Source organism: Nothobranchius furzeri, chromosome 15 (assembly GCF_043380555.1).
Source record: "Nothobranchius furzeri strain GRZ-AD chromosome 15, NfurGRZ-RIMD1, whole genome shotgun sequence".
Lineage (NCBI taxonomy): Eukaryota > Metazoa > Chordata > Actinopteri > Cyprinodontiformes > Nothobranchiidae > Nothobranchius > Nothobranchius furzeri.
In genome coordinates this window covers 41,976,088-41,983,071 of record NC_091755.1, presented here as the reverse complement: position 1 = coordinate 41,983,071, position 6,984 = coordinate 41,976,088, and the positions used below count along the sequence as shown (strand labels likewise).

The window sequence follows — 6,984 nt, the reverse complement described above, 5'->3', positions numbered from 1 at the left end:
AGAAGTGATATAAAAGGATGCAGCTCAGATCGAGCAGGGCTTCGTTCTTGGGGAGATTCTGAGAAGACGAGAGCTGGTGTAAACTAACTCTTATTTAATCATTTTGAACTAATTCCTCCGTGGGGGATAGTAGTTGCTTTTCACTTTACCCATTTTTGTATTTTGATTTTGTAATAAACCTTTTTTGAAAAAGAAACATAATCCTGATTCTTTCAGGTTTTCTCTAAAGCTTCACGTTTGGGGCCCTGACCATAATTGCACAGAGGTAAGCATGTCGAAGATCGGTCTCTGAATTATCAGGACTTACTTTACAGTTTATAACAGAATAATATAAAGAAACCTTAAGATAAGGGAAGTTTTAACTTCCCCCTCCTTGCGAGTAACGAGTTGTCTTAAGGGCGATAAAAGCAAAATATTCGAGGTTATTTTGGCTCTGATTGCAGGTTGAAAAAGTCTCTAATCAGCTGGAAGGTTGGATTAATAAATAAATTGATAAACTTATGATAGCCTGATCAACTAGCATAAATCATTTTATAGTTGCCAACCTCCCACATAAGCTGTTAGGGGCGCAATTAATTCCGGGTAGCCCAAACAATTGCTGAGAGGCTTGGCTTGCCTCCAGACTTCTCTCTAGTATCTTAACAAAAAGGTAACGAGTTTAAAAGAAGTGTAGTACTCTGGGGCTGGCTATTCGTGCAAGTCATTTCACCTTTAAAATAAAAGACAAGATTCTAATTAGGTAGTCCAAACCCGGATCTAGTACAATTATACTCGTCGATACACCCCCGAACCCTGATGGATGCACCGTCTCATAAGTTCTAACGGAACTGGGTTTTAAAGGAACCGGTAAATGGGACGGGCACGCGACACTCTCACCCAGACATTAGAAGTTATCACGACTAAGTTCTGATGGTGTCCCGCAGGTTCAGCTGAAGTTGTCCCAGGGCCGGAGTTGTTAGCAGACACGGTGAGGGCCAGATGCTCTTCTAAAATAAACTACAAGTATTAATGTCATCTCCATTTAGTGATATTTGCTTTCTATCTGAACTGTTCTGACAGTAGTTTTAATGTGTGTGGAGAGCATAAACGGTTATTGGTATTTGGGAAGGGGGGGGGGGGCAAAGGGCTAGGTGGAACGGTCTGGCAGGCCTGGTGTGGCCCGCGGGCCGCCAGTTGATGTTACCTGGTGTAAGTAACCCTACACTGTTTATATTCAATTACAGAAGTTAACCGTTCCCCCAAATCCTTTAGTGCAAATGAAGTGTTTTTATTCTTTCTAGAACCACGTTGTTGGCTAAACAGAACACGGTGTTTTCTGATCAAATTCTCCAATCTGATACATAAAAAAGGTTCTCTAATATTTTAGAAAACAGAAGTAAAGAGAGGCTTTAGATGGCTTTAACCCATCACCTTTTCTGTTTCCGTTCCACTTGGAAACGCTCCTGTTTTCAATGATCGATCACAAACGAAGGCAACCGGTTGTGTTTGTTATTATTAATGTTGTTATTGTTGTCATTATCATTATTATTATTATTATATTGGTATTAATTATATTATATATTAATAATAATTATTGTTGTTGTTGTTGTTTTTGTTCTTGTTGTTGTAATGATGATTGTTATTAATGTTGTTGTTGTTATTATCATTATTATTATTATTGTTGTTGTTGTTCTTGTTGTTATTATGATGATAATGATGATGATGATGATGATGATGATGATGAGGATGAGGATTATAGTTAATATTATTATTATTGTTGTTGTTGTTGTCATTGTTGTTATGATGATGATAATGATGATTGTTATTATTATTATTATTCTAACTGATGATTATTGTTATTATTATTATTATTATTGTTGTTGTTGTTGTCATTGTTGTTGTTATGATGATGATGATGAAGATTGTTATTATTATTATTATTATTATTGTTATTATTATTGTTGTTGTTATTATTATTATTATTATTATTGTTGTTGTTGTTGTTGTCATTGTTGTTGTTATGATGATGATGATGAAGATTGTTATTATTATTATTATTATTATTATTATTGTTGTTGTTATTATTATTATTATTATTATTGTTGTTGTTGTTGTCATTGTTGTTGTTATGATGATGATGATGAAGATTGTTATTATTATTATTATTATTGTTATTATTATTGTTGTTATTATTATTATTATTATTATTATTATTATTATTATATCTCGTGCTGCAGCAGCGGTCCTATGTAATAAAATTCTTAGAAGTGATTAGTTGTAAAAATTCTGGGGCCGTCTTACCCCGGCAGCCCGTCCTCATGAGCAGAATATTTTTATTGCACGACAAATTAGCTAAGCAGCTATTTCAGCTTGCACCTCCAGGGTGTTAAATTGATTGAAGTTACAGAGATGACTTCTGCCACGAAGCTCAATAACTCTGAGTCAACTTGACTGGAGGAAGCAAGGACAAGCGGGAACAGATCTTGACACCGGGCCACAGGAATGTCTCAAAAGACCTTCAAGAAAAAAATGGTGTAAGCAAAACACGTCAATTAAGGTGAATGAATAATTGAATCGCTCGGTTTAAATTAGTTTTGACAAGCCTGTAAGACGAAAGCAGCTTCCTTTGATGGATTCATCCAGCAGGTTAAAGTCCAAGGTGCACACTCTTCCGCTGAAGGCATCTTCCTCGTCTCTTAGCTGAGGATTTAACATCCATTTGGGACTGTGATGTTAACTGGATCTTAGTTTCACTTCCATTTCTGGCTCCCTTTGACTCTGAAGCAAAAATAAACAGTCTTTATGAAGATAGTGTGTGTTCTTCTGTCGCTAGGACTCTGGGTGCTCTCTCTGCTACGTTAGCTCGTCCCATCCACACTTCACCAGAACCTTTCATGTCCCTGTTGACTCACATGGAGCTCCTGAGAAACGACAAGAAGTAAGAAACAACAACAGAGGCAGATTGCCCGGTTTTCCAAGGCCACTCTTGGTTTGGTCCACTTGAAACACAAATGGTTTTCCTGGGAAAATCTGCTTCTTTAGGTCAGCTGGGGCGACTCATCCTAAAGACCTCTGGTCCACCTGAAGGCGGGTCTTGGTAGCAACATAGAGTGAAGTGTATTGTGGGTAAAAATGCTAAATCAACCCAGATGAAGGTGTGGATTATTGTGGAATTCCCTGCCTGACTGAATGATATCTCCTGGATCATCCTGGTGCTCCTGAGCCTTGCTGTATTTGGTTTCTTTCACCATGAAAGCTTAATTACTTGTAAAACAGTAAATAGCTGGGAAGAAACGTTTGAGATATCAAATCAAAACGTGAGTTTAGGGAGAATCTTCAGCTAAACAGTCTTCTTTCTCTGTATGTTGATGCCAGCGACGGGAACCACCTGGTGGAGAGGTGGGGGTACTTCAGCATCTCTCATCAAATAAGGGTGAAAATGTATTTTTTAAATTAGAAAAATAAATCATCTGATTAGAATATTATCTGGATTGGTGTAGACAGAGCGGCCATGTTTTTTATCCCTCCCACTGTCTTTATGGGTGTGACCCCGCGAGGAAAGTTGACCACTGAGCAGGATTAATGGTTTGTCCCTTGAGGTCCACGTGGCAGGGGCGAGGTGGTGCTCACTCCTCACCCCTGCCACATGGACCCAAGGGATGAACCATCCATCCTGCTCAATGTTCAACTTTCCTCACGGGGTCACTCCCATTAGGACAGTGGGAGGGTTAATGGTGCGACAGGCTTTGTGGCCAGGACCGTCCCTCCTCTCTCCATCCACGGTGTGTGTTTGGCTTTACGAAGAAAGCGCCGACTGTCAGCTCTCCTGACTCTCCACATGCCCCTGATGTCTATCTAGATGCCGGCCCTCATCCTCATCAAGCCGTCTCTCGGCTTGCAGATCACTCGCTGACATAATCGGCTTTGACCGCAGCACAGAGAGAGAAACTTGTGAAAAAAACAAAAATTTCCAGCCATCAGCTGTCGGTGAGAATTGTTCTTGTGTAGATCTAACGTTGCTTCCTTCAGTCAGAAGACCTCTGCACTAAAGACGTGAAGCTGTTGGCTCATCTGGATCAGAATGCTCTTTGGGTTTTACGTTTCACGCATGCACGCTGAGAAAGGCTGTGAATTTTGAAGGAAATTGATGAAGTGACAGCTTGTTCTGTCAGTCAGAATGTGACCAGCATGCTTGAGGCTCCATTTGTTGTTCCCTCAGAGAACACTACGAGGTTCTGTTTCAGTCAACGTGCATCCCGTCACCTCAGACGGTTACAGAACGACACGTTTATTTCCTCACTGATTAACAAATTGAGTTGTTTCAGCCTGATCATTAAACCAAACACGGGAGTTGGCTTGAAGCTTTGTGATGGTAACAGACACATTATTGGACTTCAGGTTATCCTGGTGGAGCGTTTACATTCATCCTAACAGCAATTTAAAGTAGGCGTGTAGGTGGATGCATGGAGCGAACTATAGAGTGGTCGGGAAAAGGAACTTTGTGTTTGGGTTTGGGTCTGACTTCCTGCACAACGGAGCAGCTGCAAAGCAGCTTAAACAGTTATAAAATATGCTGTCATGCATGTATACAGCACGGGGGACCTCTGGTTCCTGGATTAACCTGTTTTTGTAAAACTGGATGAGCAAAAAGATGTAAAAGCCTGTAAAATATGAACCTGCAATACAGGTTTATGCATTACAATTATTATACAGAGTTCTGCTGCTTTATGCATTTTAAACGTGGCTGTGTGTAAAAATGTTTATGAAATAAATTAAATTACATTAGATCTCTAGCAGCAGCATGTCTGAAAACTTTAAGGTAATCGGGTCATTCAGAGGAGTTTGCTTTTAAATTGCATGATAGGTTTTCAAGAACGACGAGTGAAATCAAAAGTTGCAGAAGGTTTGACCCAAACGCACCCACCACAGGAGTTCCTGTGCTGATCCTGCGGAGTCGCCCTGAGGGGGTGCAGAGGGCCGGCCAGCCGCTGCCCTTCAGCTCACCTGAGCTTCGACGCAGCGACGCCGGGTCTGTGACACGCAGAAGGAACCGTCCCAGTTCAGACCTCTCTGCCTCATCTCCTACGCGTCTCCACCGGAGTGTGGCAACAACGCGGGGTGCTCTAAAGCTCACTGATGCTCGCTCACTTTGAAATGTAGGACACACGACTGCTCAACACAGAATAGATAACAGTGGCAGATTTAGGAAAGAGAGATTAAATGTGTGTGGACTGAGAAACACACTGAGAAAAGGAAAGGAGTGGCCCCTCCTGTCACTCACGGGTGAGTCTGACAAAAACATCATTCATATAAAAAGTCCAAAGTCTGATAAACTATGGAACGTGAAATAAAATCCTAAATAAATGCAGAAGTTTACCTGAAGTCTGCTCTGGGGGTGACCAAGGCAAGGGAGGCAGAAAAGATTCAAACCCACCCTGGGGGGAATTCACCAGCCCTGTGGGGAGCCCTGTGGGGAGCCCTGTGGGGAGCGTACACTCAGAGACCCAGGATGAGGGTCAAGGCATGGTGGGACACGTCGTGGTGTGTTGTGTCCTCCTCAACAGGTCATCCTACTGAATATGTAACACGTCTCACTGACATCCCAGACTAGCTCTCATCGGGAGGAGGCAGCGCTTTAATTAAACCGAGGAGATCGGCTCCTCTGTGATCTGAAGGATAAGGGAGGCGGAGAGGAATTAGGAGAATTAAAAGTGGATGAAACATAAAAACAGACGAACGTGTCGAAACCTCAAGAAGAAAAATCTAAAATCCTAACAAAATGAATCGTTCAGAAGGGAGCGGAAGAACGCTTCCGTTAGCTATAATGAGCCTTTTTGTGAGGTCGTAGTTTTGTAACCTAAGCAGGCCTGTGTGTGTGTGTGTGTGTGTGTGTGTGTGTGTGTGTGCGTGCGTGCGTGCGTGCGTGCGTGCGTGTGTGTGTGTGTGTGTGTGTGTGTGTGTGTGTGAGAGATACTGCTGATTCAGTAGGGATGGATGAAGGTGACCCCCGCCTGCTCCTACTGCCTGTCTCACCACCTGATATTGATCCCAGTTGCCCAACTCAGCTCTGCCTCGAGGATGTGCGTTTATTGCCGTCTTGACATTTCAAATATGACATTGCGTGACTTGTAACTCCAACCTTATTAGACTTTAGTTACCGATTCTCCACCTGAAGTCAGACTAAACCACTCCCAACTGATCTGAACTGAAATTCCAGAAGCGAGCAGACATTTACCCCAGACAGGACTTGTGGGGCAGGTTGTTGTTGTTTTCATGTCAGACTGCACACAAACTGTTGAGAACTAAGAATAGAGTGGGTTACAACTGCTGAATTCAAATGCAGTGGCCAGGAGCAAAGGTTTGGACCACAGATGGGAGAATGTGCCTGATTGGACCTGCACTGTCAAGGGTAAACTGCCTTCCACACACACACACACACACACACACACACACACACACACACACACACACACACACACACACACACACACACACACACACACACACACACACACACACTTCACTTTAAAACAGCAGCATGAATATGCATGATGCTGAAGGGTGCAGGAGGTACATAATTAGACAATCAACAACTCCCAAGTGACATGCCTTACTACGACAGACGTGAGATGCTCCTTATTTTATCCTCCCCTCTTGTTAGCAGTGAAATGCATGCCGTGTTAGCACGACATGCATTTCCACTTACTATGGGTTCAAACTTCAGCTGAAATGCTGAACAAAACCTTGTAGGCTCTGCTTGCTTTAGCAGCAGCTGCTGAGATCCTGGACGTGACCAGAGGGAGACAAACAACAACAACAACAACAAAAAAAGGTGTGAGGAGTACATGTGACAATCCAGCACAATGTGCTGCTCCTGTTCCAACACATTAATGATTCCTATTAGCAGCATCACCTTGACTGCAACCAGATCCGGAGCATTTCCGTCAGGGTCAGGAATCCATCACTTCCAAAACAAGCTGCCCAAACGAGCTGGGACACACCCAA

General features: G+C 42.5%; 1 protein-coding gene across 3 annotated transcripts in view; it reads right to left on the bottom strand.

Annotated features, from left to right (window-relative positions):
* LOC107390499 (membrane-associated guanylate kinase, WW and PDZ domain-containing protein 3) overlaps positions 1-6,984 on the bottom strand; it is a 51,498-nt gene that overhangs the window by 43,429 nt on the left and 1,085 nt on the right. The gene's annotated exons all lie outside the window — the stretch shown is intronic.